The 18,118-nt window shown below is 36.1% G+C and overlaps 1 protein-coding gene across 1 annotated transcript in view; it reads left to right on the forward strand.

Moving 5' to 3' along the window:
- CLSTN2 (calsyntenin 2) overlaps positions 1–18,118 on the forward strand; it is a 393,047-nt gene that overhangs the window by 142,236 nt on the left and 232,693 nt on the right. The window lies entirely within an intron of this gene.

Below are 18,118 nucleotides of genomic sequence, written 5' to 3' on the forward strand. Positions count from 1 at the left end.
ACTGCAATCAATATCAGAAACAGAAAAGAATAAATGAATACAAACACTGACATGTTCAGGAAAAAAGTTGCACAGCAACAGAAGAAAACAAACAAGCAAAAAAACCCCAACCCATGAATCTTACGAGATTTGTAACTTGCTGTGTAATTGCCTTGTGTAAATGCTGATGAATAACAAAGCTCATCGTGGCTATGCACCATACAATCAGTCCTGCGAGACTCATTGCAATAGTAATATTTTTTCTGTGTCCTGGTGTCTCTGCTAGCAAAATGTTCTGCTGTGAATGACATTGTGAATCCTTTTGATGTTCTTTGGATCTGAACACTGTCAGCCATGTGCCATCACTCATAATCTTTTGTGTAGAAAGGAAAAATCCTTTTATTTTAACCTTGTTCAGTTCAGAAGAAACCTCATTTTGGTTAGTACTAAAGCTTAGGCTATTACAGGGGGTAGTTTCAAACCACTGCACTTCATAAATGTGCATGCTGATTAGAAGTTTTATTTTTCATAATGACCTAGTAATGTAGCGATAATGCAAGTAATAGCCCATACCTAATGATTTTGTGTCCAAGGACTAAAAGAATCACTGTAATATATTTTGTGATAAGTTCTGAGAAAGAACTGTAAAGCCATTTCCTCATGTGTTCTTACTAGATATGTGTATGTTGTTTGTCTAACTGCCAAAGGAAAGGCCTGTAAAAAGAAAAAAATAAAATGAGGATACCTGATTTCTGATTCTGCTGTCTTCTGAAGAGGAAGCAGCTGAACCAATGTTCCTATTCAGTCTGCAGAATGTTATGTGGAACAAGATGACGATCTGTTTTGATGGCATACAGCAGAAATTGGGTACTTGGGGTGAAGGCTCACGTGCACTGCTTCTCATTAATGTTTCTGTTGCAAACAGTGCAAGTTGACCATAGGATAAAATCAGAAGTAGTATCAGAATGTGGAAGGACACGAATTTTCAAATTAATTTAGACAGAGTTGGGGTCTGACTGGGAATAATTAAAAGATTTGTTCAGTCCTATCTCCTAGGTGTGTGAAAAATATGACTGGGGCTGCTATATTGGTCTAAAACTAGAGTAATCTTGTTGAAGTCTGTGATACTATTTCAGATTGCCCTGGTATAGCTGAGATGTGGAATCTGAGGCACCGTTTGTTGCGCAGAAGCTTTCTGAATCTGCAAAATTCTCTAGCTATTTGTTACGTTCTCCAGAGGAAATCAGCTTCCTAACAGACACCATCGTGAGGGGAGGGGAGGGGCATGAGAAAAATTCATTATCTTGTTTGTTGCTTTCCTTACCTTTGTTTGGGGAGTGATGCTGGTATGAGGCAGTAGTAGCCAGTGAAACTTTCGGCAGTAGTGCTGATTTACATTGGTTTCAAGTGTCCATGAAATTATGACTTGCACAAGTTACTCTTTCTGCTTCTGGTAAAAAAGGTATAGTAATGAACCCGACCAAAACATTTCGCTATAGAATATAAGTTACTATATATTAATGTAACTGATTTAAAAAAAAAAAAGCCATGAGTAATTTTTACAGACAAATATTTTTTTTTCCATTGTCAAAACCAATCATTATAATTAATTTGATGTCACATTCATTTTCTTTCTTTAAACCCATTTTTTTGACGATGTCCTTCACTCAGTGGCAGCAAAGACTAAGAGCTGCTAGTGCAGAAAAAATGACCTGCCTTTTCCCTCAATCCCGTTCTCAGATTTTGCAGGTTACCTGCTCAACCTGCTCCTTAAGGACTGAGGATCATGATGACTGAAAGAATGGAGACTGCTGAAAGTGCTTCTGCTTGTAAACTACTCCATTAAAATATCTGAACATGCTCTATTCCTGTGAATAGTGCTTAACAACCAAAACAACTTTGTTCCACAGAGAAGAAAAAAAACAAACCAACCAACCAGCACCCCCCTCCCTCCCATCCTAAATTGCAAAATGTTGATAAGACTCTAAATAGTAGTGACAGGTTGTGTGATCAAGGGGAGGAACGTGGAAAACAGCAATGCTTGTTTTTTAGGGAGATTTTGTTTAACTTGATGCACCAAGCTGAAAGTTTGAAGTGGTTCAGGAGCTGATTGACAGCTAGAACACCAGTCCCGGCCTTGGGGGAGCAGTTAGCTGTGAAAAACATGGGGCAAAAAGCAGGACACAAGAACTTTCAGCCATTCAGGTATAATCTAGCACTGCAAGTATGGCAAATCTTTGAGTTTATAGTGTCTATAGTTTTCTTGTCACCTTTAAATCAGTTGACTAAACTCTTGGAATTTTGCTTATTCTTACTCCAGTGCGAATGTGATCTGCACAATCATCTTAACATATTCTTTTTTGTTCAGTTTTAATTTTAGCAAAGAGCGGTGAAAGGAAGAATTGTTGCTGGTGTGAGGTAGGAGAGAGCAGATGAGTTATTTTGTTAACATGGCTGTTACTTATGTTAGTGTTTAACTAACAAAGGCCATACCCAGCAAATTCAGTGACTTTTTTTCTGCATTCCTCCTCAAAAAGATACAAGCACAAGGCCCATGTGTTTTTACTACTTTGTTATGCAAATGTGCTGTGTAGTATCAGTGGTAAGATTGATGAAAATATGTGCAGCATTTGTTAGGGCAGCTTGCTTGTCATCGTTTCCCTCTGTCATCTGCATCTTGTTAAAATGTATGAACACATTTGATACATTTGAATAATCTTGTCTGATGCGTATCTGTGAGGCAGCGGCTCCCAAAGCCTTGCTCCTGCAGAGCTCTGTTAAGATCTCACATATGTGAGCCCTGCTGTTTGCCCTCCGTCATCTGAGCGCACTGTTTTCCAGGCTCGGATCAAACCCAGAAGGGACTAGGAACAGTGTGGTACTGCTACTGTTGGTAGATTCAAGTTGGCATCCTTGATGTAAAGGTACTCAAAATTTTGCTTTGAAAAAGATGATACTTTTGAAAGGTTGCTAAGCTCTGCTCTAGATTACATGTCCCTTTTGACAGCAGGTGTTTTTCTTCTTTGTGTTTGGGGACTGCTGATATATGAGGCTAGTCAAATGTAAGTGGTCCCCTTTTGTACCTTCTTGCTGAACATAGCAGTCCTTTGACCTTTGACAGGCAGGTGGCTTCAGCTGCTTCAAATACGAAGTGAATTGAGCTTGTAGATTCTGCTAGTGATACAAATTCTGTAAAATATCCTTTTTTTTTTTTTCCCCCCTAAAGCCAAGTTAGTCTTTTTTCTCATTTAGCCTAATTTCCTAAAGGAACAATATAGATGACCCTTTCACTCTATTTGTTTTAGGAAACATGAGCTATCTTAAATTGTGTTCCTTTTTTCTTGTTTTTTTTTTTGCTTTTTTCTGTTGTGGTTTTTTTTTTTTTCATCTGTGCTATAACAGTAAAGGTTGATGAGCAGTGTTGAAGGTGTGCTGATATAAACACAGCCAGTTGCGAATCCCTGGCATCAGCCTTGTTAAATGCGTGCTTACATGATGATGTGATATCATTTCTGCATTTATGTAACTGCAGGCACTCTCCTGGGTCCTCAAGCTTTATATAAACATTCAATTAACTCTGCTGTTTCTTCTTGTAACAATTTTAGTGTTATTAAGTGTCACTGTCAAGTTACTGTGCATGGATCTTGAATGAATGAAGTTTCAAAGTCATCAAAAACATGGAGTTAAATGTGGTTTGTTTTTTGGTTTGTTTTTTTTTTTTTTGTTATCCACAAGAGACTGGACAGTTAAAAGTGTGTTTCTAGTTCACGTGTTGTGTACTTCAGCTGAGGACATGACATATTCAGATCTTTCTGCCTTTGCACAGGGGGTAGTATCTGTAGGATCGAGTCTTTAGGATTTTTATTTATTTGCAAGATGCAAATAAATAAATTAAACTTGTAACTGTGATTTGCTTCATTCCTCTCTTATCCTTTCCAACAAGAAGCGTTTTCAAACAGTCTCTCCAAATTACACAATAGACAACCATCAGTGTTGACCCTCAAAAAAATACATATTTTGATACCTTACCATTTATGATATGGTGTTGTTTCTGTGGTTATGTAGCTGCAGACAGTTTCTTTTGTATTCTACCTTATTTGTTCCATAGAGGTCTTGACTCTTGTCAGGAAAGCCTGAGTGATCTGATGGGTGCCCACCATTTTAGTTTTGCCGTAGCCTTCCTGTTCTGCATAAACTAATAGAGAAGGTTCTTACAAGGCTGGTGAGTTAACACATTCTCTGACTTGTTTCCCTTTTATTGTTGCCCCGCATATATGCTCATTCATTGATACGGTTCAGCTGTGGTTATCACAAAGCTTATTTTATCCTGTGTTGGTTTGTATTGAGGTATATTTTCTGGTATGGCTTTTTTGTGTGTCTTTACCTTTGAACTGTACTCACTTGTTCTGTATATTTTTTATTTAACATGTCATATTTCTTATATTATAACCTCCTATTCTGGAGCCAGAATCTGTTTTGGGGGATGTTAAAATTAAAAGCAAGAAGATCAGACCACTTTTCTATTATCAACTCAAACTTTGTGCGGGCAGCGTGTCCTTTGAATATATCATTGAACATGCAATCAACGGACGAAAGATTCTTATTATCAGCAATTATTTCTGAGGGAAGGAGACTCAGAAGAAGAGTATCCAGAGAGCTCTTACTTGAAATTGTTACACAGAAACTGTCTGGAGTTGTTGCTTAGGAAGCCCAGAAGAAAGTCCTCCTTTTTGTTACCTGCCTTTTCAAGTAATTATTGGCTATCACCAGGGTGACCTTTTGAAATACCAAAAATAATGATTTCTGTGTTGTGAAATCTACAACATCTGAAATATTGGGAAAAATTGAAGTCAAAGTTTATTTCTTGAAAATATGTCCAGGAGCTTTAACCTTTTCTTCAGATTTTATAGGAATGATTTATATAGTTGTATATTTTTATGCCCAAACCTCATTTTTCAACCAGGTAGTAAGAAATATCAGAAGTATGATTTTAGTCAACTGTTCCTTTGACAGCAGCCACTAAAGTTAATGTAACAAGATAAGCTGGTGGCTTTTGTTTTCCAAATTGAAACTTGGTTGAAGCTTCCTTTCAAAATTCTGTTACTTGCTCAAATGCAGATATTATGTGCATAATGAGGGGTAAAACTGACAGGATGTGTCTGTCACCAGATTAATGAATATCAAATGATCAGTTGGAAGTGAATGAACTGTAAAATATATAATTATCATTCATTGTTCCATACTTTTTGCAATAAAAAACTTGAAATGAAATTTGCAATAAGATGTGTCCCATCTGCAACATTGTAGGACAAAAGCTGATATGTCATGGGTCAAAATCAATCTTACTTATTAGCAATTCATAGAAGTAGTTGATAATTAAGGACAAAGTGATGAAGCTGGGAAAAATACTATTTGGTACTTAAATATGAGACATAACCAATTAACTAAAAAAAAACCAAACTCCTCCAAAATGTCTAGAAGATGCAGTTTCATTTTTCTTCCGTCATTCTGTCTTCCGTTTGACAAACAAGTTTTTCTACACTGGCCAAAGCCCTGGGAACTCTCTTTACAGCAGGTAGCAGTAATTAAGAAATGATGTGTGTAATTATCATGGAATACTAAGTAATGAATTGAAGCTTAGCTGTTTTTAAGATTAGGCAGACAGAAATGAATGCTGAATGAATTTATAGACATAAAGAGAGTATCTTCTCCAAGTACTCATGTCAGTTCTAAGCAATACATTATTCTGGTATTATATAATATCTTTTTTGAAGAGAAAAAAGTATTGATTGGATCCAGTCTTTCAGAGTTTCTCAAAATGAGATGTTTTCTGAGGCATGTATTTTGATTTTGGTGGAGAAATAAATCTGAGTTGTCAATTTCTAAACAATATGCATACAAAGGGATTGTGGTGCCTGAGAGCTGGATGTCCTGTTTTGTCTAACCATTGATTATTTTACTCTTGTCCACTTGGTAGTTCTCTGGTATAGCCCAAAACACAATATGACGTTTTACATCAAAGTTCAAAACAGCAGTTTTCCATTATAATTTTATTTTCCTTTATTTGCTTTAGTCCTGTCAGCAGACCTGGTGGCTGTCCAGCCCACAGCAGAGAAAAGCAGCCCGCTGGCATTGTCATCTCCCATCTGTGACCCATTCGCAGACCTTCTGTGGTTTTTAATGATGAGGAGGTTTTATACCGTTGGGAAGATTGGTCAGTCTTGCCATAGTTTTCTCTGTACTGCGAGGTCCCTTGTATAGAGTGCCACAAGTCTAAAAGCATTTTGACATTGTCTAAGTAGGGCAGAAACACAGACAGGAACTAGTAACTTTTGAAGAAGGAAAAACCCAAACAGAAACCTTTGAGCAACATTTATATTTGTATCTGAAAGGCTGATTAGAGCCAAGAATGCTGGCTTCAGTTATGTTTAACAACAGAGGGAGGGGAAAAAAGGTAACCATACATTCAAGCGATCTCTAGGTTTGTTTCCTGTTTTTGGCTATCTCCTTCCTTGTTCGTTTGTATGATCAGGCTGAAGTGAGAGGGAGAGTTGTACAGGGACGTTACTTTGAGTAGTGCTGGAAAACTGTCTTAAATCATTGTGGAAGCTGACAGATTGCTGCCATTCCTAACGAGGCTGAGATCTAAAATGCCTCTTAGCACTACAGTTGGAGCCATATGGGGACAGGAATATTTTATTTGTTGGTGCAATGTCATGGTCCAGCTCTTACTGGAACAGGGCTCAGTGCTTGGTAATTCCAATTCCTAATACAGACAAATTCTGCCATGTTTTCACTCTGAGCACCAACTGGACTGAAAATTTATTATTTAAATACATAAAAGTGGATATGAGGAGGGAATATTTGCTAATGTATGCATTGTATTTTAAAACAACACTGTTGGCAACCTAATTTCTATGTAAATAGACTGATATGTTTCAAATCATCTAGAAATCAGGAAACACTGAGGGATGCTGAGGGGGAGGAAGAGAAATCAAAAAGGAGGCTGTTTTCAGGTTAAAATGCTTAAGAGACAGGTGAGAGAGTTTTGAGGAAAGAACAAACCATTCAAGTAGGATGAGTGATAACTTTAGGTTTACATCTCTAGAAAATGTACTGAGAGAAAGAAGATTGCTTTGGAAAAAAAATACAGGCTGCATGGATAATGAGGAGGAGAATAAAAGACAATTAAATTAACCATTGTGTTATAAAGTCAGGGATGTTTATAATCAAAAACAGTCTCAAACCTTAAAAAAATATTTATTTCAGACAGTTCCTAGGTCTAAACTAAGCTGTTAAAAGAAAATAAATGAACTAGAAAAAACTAAAGTATAGCTAGAGTATGGCTGAAAAATGCAGTATTGTTATGAAAAGCAAGATGTCTTTATGCTTGACATACTGATTTCATAGCCCATTTAATTATGTACATTCTTCTGTCTTGAATAGCTAAAACACATAGGTCTTGACTATTAGAATTTCTGGAACACCCATATGCCTATTGATTTTTTTGAGGGAGACAGATTATTATTTGTTTTGGAGGGTGTATAATCTTCAGTCAAGGACCACAAACTAATAAGAGGCAGTGTATAAAAGTGAAAAAAAGTTGGACCTTATCCCAAAACCCTGTTGTTCCTTAGGAGAAAATAGACAATCTATAACAAATGACCATCATGGATATGGCCCTGCTGTAGTGATACCAAACCAGAAGACACTCCCTCATCATATTTGTCCTCTCTGTATGTTAGTTAATCACAGGAGAAAGCAGGAATGTAGTGAGGCAGACAAAACCATAATTACCATCTGCATTGTATATTAATGATAGTAAAAGTTATGTAATCATTATTTTTTTAATGTATGGGATCATGTAATAAATGCCAATATTTTAAGGCATATTCTGGAGGGAGGCTTGGGATGAGAATGGACAGTCAGTTAATATATTTATTTTGAAGTACGTTTCAATTTCAGAGACATCTGAACACAAAATATGGAAATACTTGTAAATGGACTTTATTTTGTGTTTCTCTGTAGTGCTATTCTGCCTACACTATTGATAGTTATTTTTTACACCTAATTGTTTAATCTGTGGATTTTGGTAAATGAATATTGGACAGGCTGTCCTAACATGAAGCTCTGTGATTTGTGTATAACAGATGTTATCCTACATGTGTACATCTTGCAGTGTAACAATGAATCTGATGTGTAGTCCATTTGTGGTTTAGCCGTAATCCAAAAATGGTACAAGACATCCAGACGATACATACTGTAAAGTTTTCTTATGCTCCCAGCCTCTGTGTTTCTCTGCAAGGTCACATCTTTCATTTAACCTTTCAGTTTCACAAGACTTTGCTCACGTAAACGTGTCTAGAATTTATCAGTATCTCTGTTTATTGCACTCCTCCTGTTTTTCCCTCTTCTCTTGAATTATTTGAGTTTCTTGTTTCCACCAGGGAATAACGCATCTCTTTTCAATAATGCAATTCAAAATTCAAAACCAACATGGCTAATTTGGAAAGAGTGGTGGCCATAATAAAGAAAAAGATCACTAACCTCTTTCAAGATAGTCTGGGGCCTCATCTCTATTAAGTAAAGGACAGGTAATTTGAAGCGATGCCTGTCCTTTACAAAATCAGCTGCTCTCTACTGGAATATCCTTCAGCCCCTGCTGTATGGAAATCTGCAATTTTGAACAAATAACAGAAAGATGAACACCAATACTTACTCCTATTTTAAAAAAATAAACGGCTCTTTCAAAATCCATGGCATTAGGATTTAGTTCATTTTGCAAGATTTCCAATTGTGTAGGCTTATGTGTAGGAAAATGGGATTTCAGTGAGATTAAATTTGTGATAACACTCAAGAGTCTGTGCTATCAAAATAGTGTGGCACAACATTTTATAAAGATTACAAATTTTTAAGATTTTTTCATTTATTTTAGCTTCATAATCTAATGGTGGTTTTAACTTTTTCAACATACCATTCTTAGCTTCAGAATATTGTTGAAGTTCTTGAGACATAATTGCATAAAACCTAAGTTACTTTAATTTCTGTTTTTAAAACTTCAACTGAAGTTACTTTTACAAAGAAAAACTGTTGCTAACCTGAATGATAAGGTGCTTAAAAACTAGTGCCTTCGAAAATGTACTCAGCGAATGTTAAAATGTTTGGTGTTCTGTAATAGTTACAACGTTCATTTTAGAGATGCCATAATTGAGACCATTCATAGGAATAAATGCCAGCAATTGGAATTCCCTGGTTTTAATATTTTGGGCATTATACGTGCAAATTTGTTCTTTAGTTACAGATCTGCAGAGTGCCCTGTTTAAGTCCTCAATGACGTCTATCTTTGGTGCTATTAGGGGATTACTCTTGCTTTTCTGCATAAACTTTTTTTGTTGTTGTTGTTTCCTATGGCAACACACTGTCTAGGTAAAAATGTCTACTAGTGATCTGTATGTTCTTCAGCATTGCTTTAAATATCTGGATTATTTGCAAGATATTGATATCCAGTCCGTGAAACAACTGTGCTGGAATCCCTGTTCACATAGTATCATCTGACAAAACTCTTTAGAGGACTCTCCGTTATTGTTTAATTAAGAAATAAGGCCTAGAGACAGGTTTATTTAAAATGTGTGCTGTAAACTCTCATAATGGAAAAATAAATCCATGTTCTGAACAACTTTCAGTCCAAACCAAAAAAGATAAAGCATGTAAGAATGGGGCAGCTTCATATAATGAACACTGATAGAGGGGTTAAATATTGTGAATGTCAAGCTTTTATGTATTTTTAAATGAGAATGAGGCTGCTCATAAGAAATTTGTGTTGAATTAAAGATCGGCATTCGTAGGCAAGATAAATTAAATGTTTTTTGAGTACTACTCAAAACAGCAGCCTTGTTTGTTTATGAGCTTTTTCTGGTTTTATGACATGAATGAAAACATTTTATGCTATTAGATACTGTAAGAAAGGCAGGTATTGTTTTCGCAACGGAGAAAAGCCGTTTCCATCAGAGGTGACATGATAAGGGAATGGCTAAGACAAAGAGGCTCCAGCAAAGGCTTGTAGAACATCTGTTATCACACAGACAAAAGGACAAACTGATTCATACTGGATTAGTGACTAGAAGGGTAGTCAAACATTTAACCAGGGCTAATGACATTGAGCAATTTTACCAAACAGGAAAGAAATAAAAGAGTCAGTTAATCCCTTTAGCTGTAGCACAAGGAGAAGTAAACAGAGGCAAGATATCCAGGAAGGATTTTAGGTGTTCCGGGCAGACTGTGAACCCTGCAGTACCTAACCAATGGGAAACAGGGGAGGGAAAATTCGGCTGGGGATTAGGAAATAAAAAGGTGTGTTTCAAGAACCAAAAGTGTGCCTACTTGCTAGGTCACCCGTTCTTGCAAGAATGTTCAAGTAAAATGTGCTTCGTATCGTTCACTGCCTGAGCTGTTGTTATTGGATAAGGAGCGTTTCTCACAATACTTTCCCCAAGATTTTTAACCGTATAGACTTTCATGTATGAGGACTTAGTCAGATGTGTGCTATTGAGGTTCCCATGGCTGCTTGTGGGACAGACTCATCATCTAATTCCAATTTTGTTCTTTTATATATAGTACACAAGCAGCTTCCTGTTCTGAACATATAGACTATGGTAGTTTAGAATTCAGGTTTGCATTCTTTGTAGGCTATTTGTTATGACTTCACTCACAAAAAAAATTTTTTCATGAGAATCAAGCATATTTATAGCTACATAAATATCTAAGCATGTCAGAATAGATACGGAATATGTTATTTTACTTTAGAAATAGCCAATAGATTACTGCCTGATATTATCAAATTCGTTAGATGAGGCACTTAATGCATTTCGTCAAGTAAGCTTGTAATAAGAAAGAGCTACTAACAAAGGAGACCTCCCCCTCAAATCTTCCCCTTTTTTAAATGTAAGAACAAATTTTGCTAATGGGAATTGTCATTATTGAAAGGCTGCCTCTTGGGGGCCAGAAGACGTGCTTATGGCAGGAGACTTCCTTGTGCAGTCTCTTTTGTGCTAAATAGGTTTCTGTTGTGTAGTGTGATCAACCCACTGCCAACTTATCTGTAGGATTTCCAATGAGTAATTTAATGTTGCTGAGATGCACTGCTTATAATATATTCCTTAGTTAAAATGTCCTCCAAAGAGTTCACATCTCATAATCACATATCATAAATCATATAAATTCTGCTTTATCTGAACTTGGTGTCAAAACTCCCATTGCTGTAGTTGGGGTGGGAATTTCACATTATTATTTCATATAAAAGCACATAAAGCATTATGATTTAAAGTTATCTATGTAAAAGTAAGCCCAGCACTAAAACTACTGCTGTTTCAGTAATACAGGAAATGACACCGCATGGAGAACTAAGTGTGTGAGACAGAAAAATAAATTTCTTCTTTACAATTTGTCTTTGACAAAACTTACAAAATGTGAAAGTTTCAGGAAAATTTTCAGTTTCCTTGGTATGTAGGGAAACACAGAATCGTATTTTCTGCTGATATAAGCACTTAATGGTGTTTTTTTTCCTAATGCTGAGAAAGATTTTATCCTGTAAAATGCAACTCATTTATTTACTTCTGTTTCCCAGCCACTTTTAGTTTCCCCTTCTAGGTTAATTTCTTTTCCCTCAAAATGCATTTATCCAGGTCCCTGTTTCCTCTGCCTTCCAGAGGAAGACTTAAATTCTTTACCAGAGTCTCCTCATTTTTTTAGTGACCTAAACCCCCAAATCTCCCTATCTTCTAAACCCTTTGTTCTTAGCTGCTACTCTGTGAGATTTTAGTTTTCGTTCCTATCTTTGGTTTCTAGGCCTGGCCCATTCTGGAGCAGGCAATAAAGGAAATCCAGGTTTACATCTCTGGTCATATCCTGGATGAATTAAGGTCTGTTATGTTATACAGTTATATGTGCACAATACCGTTATGTGTATGAACTATGTGAACAGGACTTGCTCGTTGAAAATACAATCTTTGAAATATTCTGGTTATCAGTAACTGGAATTACGGGAGACTCTAGCAGATTTCTGTTAAGGATGTGAGTTTTCAAAACTTCTAGCTTGATCACGTAAGAGTGAACATGGCACAAGTCACATCTGTGAAGGCACAAGAAGCATCTGTGAATCAAACTCATCTTCTGACCTCTCCATCTTCCACTTTAGAGTTTCTACTTCTTGATGCAAAGCCCAGGGCTGTTAAAACTATTCAGAGAAAAGGCCACTGGATTTTAAGAATGCAGAAATTCTATTTTTTCAGCAGCCTTTTTCTCTGAAGTACTTGAAACAATTAGCTAAAACTCTGGCCTTTGCTCACCCTACAAGTCTTGCTGTGGCATTTACCCAGCAAAGTATCACCGCAAAGGAGAGGACTGCCAAACCAATGGCATCCAGATCTGTGGAGGAGGTTTTTTCAGCCGTAATGATCGTGCGTTGCAGATGTCAGTATGTCATCTGCATCATTAGGATTTTTATGTTATTTTGTATCCTCCTAATAGGGCATTAGAAGCATTCTCTTTCTTTGCTGTACCAGATAAGGACTTGTTGCTTGTAGTGCAGACTGCATAAGGTGTGAGGTCCAGTCTCTTATATTCTGCATAATTTAATGGGATTTCATACATATGTTTAAAAGGCTTTGTAAGCATCCTCAAATTGGCTGTTTTTTAGAGGAAGGCCTTTGCCACTTAGAAAGACAGGATTCCAACAGGCTGGGCTGAAGCTCATTGAAGTTAGCAGATGAAAGCCTAAATTTTCTGCCGATTTTACAGGAATCAACAACCTCTTTAAGCTAGAGATGAGAGAACATATTATCAGTATGTTTAAATGGAAAACACATCCATTATGCTATTTTGGAAAAAAAAGAAAGAAACATTTACATTTGTAAAGCAATTCTTAACCCTTATAATTTGCTACCTCAAGTTTTAATGTCCTAAAGTTTAGAAATCTGCAGTTAAATCAGCTAGACAATATTGACTGTGCCCTAGAATCAGTAGTTACAGCTTCTAATATTCACTTTTTTCCCTTTCATAGTTCTTTTGTAAGGTGTTATTTTTGGATCAATGACATTTTATAAGTATTTTAAGTCAGAAACCATTTGAATTTTGGAAATATCATTGTACTGTATTCATTGTGTATACACCGCTTTCCACCCACTCCCCCCATCCCAAACAAGTGTCTGTCTTGACTTACAGAAAACATGTTGTCTTTCCCCGTAAGATGATGTCCTCATACATTTTGTCTATATTGTGGTCCAGTTATAATAATACTTCTGCACTGATAAATTGCAGCTCTGTTCACAGGCATTGAGACTTGGTAGATATAATTTACAGAGAGTATGATTGCCTTCAGAAATCATGTGCATGTCTTGCAGTCTGATAAACCAGGCAGTTCCCTTTTAGTGTTGTGGTCATTACAGACACAGAGTTTTGTGTACCTATAGCCATACTCATAGCAATGGGCTTTTTGGTAGATTGTCAAAGACCTTGGCAGGGGGAGGTGGTTGATATTTTCTTTTCCTACTGCTGATGTATCAGTGTCATGTCAGTGATTTTGTTCTCTGTTTCTGTTGCAGAACTTCCCCTGGGACATTTGGTGCAGGTGTAAAGTGTTCAGATACAATCATAGCTTGTAGGGGAGTTTGGTGTGAGGGTTGGTTTTTTTTCTTACTGTGTTATCAGGTGGGAAGTGGCAGGGTGGGGTTTTGAGCATGCCATCTGGAAGGGGTAAAACCAAGGGCACTCTGTAGAGGATGGGGAAGAGACACCAAAGTAGAATGTAGGCATTTGGCATATTTTTGGGGTTGTAAACATCTCTTCCTCCTTTTTCTACATTCATTGTGCTAAATTTTGGGACTTGTGTGTGAACTGACTTTCAAGACGACATTCCTGGGGGCATGAGATTTCCTGCAGACTCTACAGAATGAGTTTTTCTTTTGCCTTTTTCTACTTCATTGTTTTACGCGACAAGTGCATTTGCAGATGGAACACAGAGTGGCAGTTTTCTAGCAAGATGGTTTAATTACATCTGAAGGCTTGTAATCACAAGCTTTGGTGGGACAGACTGTGAAAATGCAGTGTAAATGGTGCATACAAATTGAATTGACCTCTAACTGTAATAAAGGAACAAGATAAATTGCCTTATCCTAGATGCTACAAATTATTTACATTTTGATTTTGTAAGACTGACTAATAAATTATAGAAAGGGAGGCAGGTTTAAAAAATAACAACCATCCTGCAGCATAGCATAGGTATTTTCATCTGCACATCTTAATTAAATATGTTTGAATTTATAAAAGCATTGTATTGACTTCAGCTTTTATCCAGCTAGACAAACGCAAGGAAAAAGTAAACGATAAATGCTTTCAGAGAAGATCTTTTGCAAAAAAAGACAAACCCATTCTTTTCATTTTTTTTGGCAGTTTTAGTCTGTGTGTTACAGCTTAATACACCTTAAGAGGGAGAAGAATTTTCTGTATAGCTCTTATCTGCTGAGTGTCCAGCTTGTTCACTTTTTTGAGTTTAGTCTGCTCTGTAGTACTCTGCTTACAGTTCCTGAAACTTCATATACAAACCTGTATATAGATTTTTTCCATCATCTTTAGCAAATGCAAATCAAAAAAATGTAGTTTGCCTATCACTTCCTTTTATAGAATGTTTTTAATTGTAAGCACCGCTAAGAAACATTAAAATATTTTTTAACCTTAGTGCCTCTTCCATTTTAAAGATAAAATAAGAATTCCCACCTTATTTTAAAGTGTATAAAAATTCCAAAAATGTCCATGTTAATCTTCAAGAGATTCTAATAAGCACCTTATATAATGGGAATTACATAATTTCTTAAATAATGTGAATTTTGGTTTTTTTTTTTTATTTAAAAGTAAAGTTTCGTGAAGCTTAAAGTAGACAGCATGGTAAAAAAATGTTTGGTGTTTAAATAAATGCAGTGTGGCATTACTGTGTGTTTGGAAACATGACCTAAAGTTTGACTGTTTTCAGCATAACTGAGAAAATAATGCAACTTTAACATAGTTGGGGGGGGCATTTTAAACTAAAAATGTGGATTGAAAGAAAAAGCCTAACTGTATATATTTACGTTAAGTTTTTCAGGTTCTAACCAATTACAGTCAGAAAAAATTGTTCGTTTGTTTGGGGTTTTTTCCCCCCCAGATATGGCTTTGGGTATCTGTCAGAAAGGTAAAGCTTTAAAAAAACCCCAAATCTACTTGACTCACGGGATTTCTGTAATTTTCTGCCGATATTCTATATATGTTGTCTAAAACACAATCTATTCCCCTAAAAATCAGTACAGCCTGAATCTGAATGCCTGATAGTCTATCTCAAACATCTTAAATTTATTTTTCTACAATAATAAAAATAAATACTTAAAGGTCAGTGCTACAAAAATGGAGGGTAAAAGGAAATGTTGCTTAAGCTACAGGAAGTCATGTTTTGAGGTCCTGCTCTAAGGCAGAGGAATTAGTGGCTGAGTTGCAGGTGATGTTTTTACTTCAATATATTAGTATGATAAAACTAGAGATAGTAGATAAGGGAGGGAAAAAAATCATGTTCTTAAAGGTGGCACAACTCAAAGAATATGTAATTTGTATTTAAAAATATGTACTTCTCAAATATCTTGAAATTTGAATCAGTATCTAGAATGAGACAGAACACTTTTGAATTAGTTTTTAAAATTCTGTTTGTTTTAAAGATGCTGTGTAGGGATAGGAAAATATCAGAGGTTTATGAGAGGAATGTTGACCTGTGGATAAATACTGATTTGAACCAGCGTAACATTTTGTAGCTGCCCTTTATCTTGGAGGAAGAAATGTAAAGTATTCATTAATCATGTTATATTTGAAGGTGCTTTTTTTTAGAACCTAGTATCTTATGAAAGCCTATGTAGTGGTGAATGTATGTCATAAGAGTTTCCGTGTTAACATTTTAACAACCTTTAGCAAAGAAAATATAAACAAACTCCCCCAACCAGAACACCATCTACTAATCTCAGTATTACAGATTTCTTATTTTAAAACAAGCGTCCAAATCATTGTAAAAGAGTCAATAATTTAAATGATGTGAAAATATTTCAAATTTATAGATCTGCCAATGCAAAAGAATTGCTTTGTACTCCTAAAGAGTGTGGATTATTTCCACTATTTTTAAAATTGCTACGCCATAGGTTACACAAAGCTTGTATAGTAATTTTTCCTTTGGAGATGTACCTCATAAGAGCTTACAAATAATGTGACCTTTTATTGCATTTTGCTTTTGTTTTATTGTTCCTTCCTTCTTCCTAATATCAGTCTCTAAGGTCTAGGGCTAAATTTTTCCTAATATACTTTCTCTTCTTCACGCCCCAAAATAATTTAAGGAATTATGTTGCTGTCACTCATTTGACTGTTGTTATTGCTCATGGGACACTAATGGAAAAAAGATAAGGTTTGTAGAATTGTAGTCACTGAATACTGAGTCTGTTTCTTAAGCAAAAGTGTCATCAAAACTATTCTGTAAAATCTATTGTAGGAGGAAAGGGGGTTTAGAGGGTTTTGTTTTTCTGGTTTGGGTTTTTTTTGGGGTTGTGTGGGCTTCTTTGTTTGTTTGGTTTTGATTTTGGTGAGAGCTCAGACAATTAACAGAACCAGGAGGAAAGAAAAGCTGGATTTGGTACTTTAAGTTTTAGTTGCCTAAGGAGTTCCCTTTTCATGCAAATTCTTACTTACTAGTTCATTATCGTTAAATTGTATCTGCCTTCAAACAAGAGATTGCATTTTGTTCTGTACCACATGTGTCAATCAAAGCCTTAGAATCATATCAGAGTACAAACGGAGCATATTTATGTGTCTGACTGTTGAGGCAATTCACATATTCAAATAACAGACACAGAATACTTCAACTGCCCTGCAAACTGGAATCCCAAATGCCATACAAAGCTCTGAAATTGCATCCATCACTTTTCATGTTTCAACATCGTCAAGACTTTTGGCCTTCGTTCTATTACATAAACTAACCAATCTCTCCTGGCTGTACAGTCATTACAAGATGGAGAGATTTGAGTTCCCTATTTTCCATTTCACCTTTCCCTGAGACATCCCCAGTTTAATCTTGCCATTGTTTAGTTATTGCAAAAATGTCCAAAACCACTGTGAAAGAATATATATTGCAACATATAAATGAACTCAAAGTTCTCATATTAGTGGTTAGAATATAAAATAATTCAGATTTAAAAGGATCTCAGATCATTCATCCCGGGTTCACAGTCCTAATGATTGAAGAAAGAAACAAGAAAGGAAAAACAATGACCTTCAGTTTGCCATAAATATATTTGTTTGCTTTTTCCAAATAGCCAGTGAACAAAATAATTTGTTAATTGCCTAGCTCTTCCACTGTGGCCAGAGCCCTCTCTGTTGTCTTGGTGTTTATTGCGACTTCCTTCACATAGAAGAAACTATGTGTGAGAAACTTGAAACTCATTCTTGGGGTTTTACAGGAGACACAAGGCAGGAAAGAGCTTAGGGTTGGGGGTGTGTGGAGGGGGTTTTGCTTGGTTGTTTGTTTTTACAGTGGGGTTATTTTAAATAATCCCATCTGGTTCAATTTGGTTTTGCTTCAGATGTCAACCCTTCATCTTTGAGGTGATTTCTGTTACCTCACTAGGTGTTTTCATCAGCATCTGTTACACACAACCAAGTAATATGTACAAAAATTACCGTGCATCTGGACTTGGTGAAAACGTGGTAGATATTCATTGGTGCAGTGTAGTACATTCTTCAAATGGCAATTTATTTAGGTTAACACCATTGTATTACTTATGCAGGAGTTCTAAAACCATTTTGGCTGTGGGAACAAAATCTTATTTATAAGCCTAGCAAAGCTAAGCCTCTTAGAAAATTAAAAGGAAAAGGAAAATGCATCTTCTACTGTCCAATAAATAGGAGATGGGTGGTGAGAGGGACGCACATTGAAAGCGTTCAGGAATAAGACAATCTAATGGTGTGTGGTGTATCCCCTACTTTAAAAGTATCTTTTTGTGTAATTATTATGTAATTCAAGACCAGATAGTCTAATGTTCAACAGCTGTATTTGAAGGACGGATTTTTTCAGAAAAACTTCAGA

Source organism: Rissa tridactyla, chromosome 6 (assembly GCF_028500815.1).
Source record: "Rissa tridactyla isolate bRisTri1 chromosome 6, bRisTri1.patW.cur.20221130, whole genome shotgun sequence".
In the NCBI taxonomy this organism is placed as follows: Eukaryota; Metazoa; Chordata; class Aves; order Charadriiformes; family Laridae; genus Rissa; species Rissa tridactyla.